Genomic DNA, 1,125 nt, shown 5'->3' with positions numbered 1-1,125 from the left:
TAGGGCTGTGTTTTCTAGTCTGAATGTCGTTACTGCATCATTCCCTTACTTAATTTTATGCTTGTCCTTTTGAATCAAATGAAAAGAGAATGAGTGTTTTATAAAAGACCAGAGTGGAGTTCATACTATGGAGTAAGTTCCTGAGTTTGTGGTGTGGTCATAAGTTAGCTAAGTTGGTTCAACCACAAGGTGGGAAGACAACTATCTGTCATGAATCATATGCTTGAACACACCCCATGAGACTAGCTAAATAACAAGATCCTAATAAGAAAAAGGGAAAGAACAATCAAAGTTGAAGAATAAAAGAAAAATAGGAAGAAAAAAGGCTAGGCACCAAGGGTTTGAGTCTTGAGGGATGTGTCTGTGGTGTTCCTGTACCAAGGATCTACTTGGATTACTAAGCTCTCAGGGGTGCTTTATCACCTGGTAACTTGGGTTAACTAACCTGGGATTATCAGCTGAAAGTCCACTATCAAGAGCAATCTTTGCTACAGAACATTTAGTAACCTAAAGAGGTGCTGGACACCAAGACCTCAAGGAAAGAAAATAAAAAAAACATGTGCCTGTGGTGTGTATGTATGGGGGAGAGACTTGAGGAAGTAAGTCCTTAGGGGTTCTTCAACACCTAGCACCTTGAACCAACAGGTTCGGGAGTGTTGGCTGAAAGCTTATTCTAAAGAGTTGCCCCCTTACAGAGCACTTAGGCCCTGAAATGACAACAAAAGGATCAATGAATAAAAGTCTCATGGGATGCAATCAAGTGAGTATTCTAGAACATGATAAAGGTCTGAAAGCCAGTGAAGGAATGAACCTAAGTTGCTATGCATGGAACCACCATAAAACCATGAACATGACTTCCACAAGAATGACTCATTTCTCTTGGCATTCCATTCATCATTCTCTTGTTCCAGTACTTGCTTAGGGACAAGCAAGCTTTAAGTTTGGTGTTGTGATGCCAGGGCATTTTGGCCAGTTTCACTGACCTTTTCTTTACTGTTTTTAAGGTAGTTTCATGCATTTTCTTAGAAAATAAGCTAGTTTTGGATAGATATTCACTTACATCTTGATTCAAGCATACATTGTGCACTTTACATGATTTCATGAGAATTTTGCATGAATTATATG

This window comes from Arachis ipaensis, chromosome B08 (genome assembly GCF_000816755.2).
Source record: "Arachis ipaensis cultivar K30076 chromosome B08, Araip1.1, whole genome shotgun sequence".
Classification (NCBI taxonomy): domain Eukaryota; kingdom Viridiplantae; phylum Streptophyta; class Magnoliopsida; order Fabales; family Fabaceae; genus Arachis; species Arachis ipaensis.
This window is presented reverse-complemented; position numbering follows the sequence as displayed.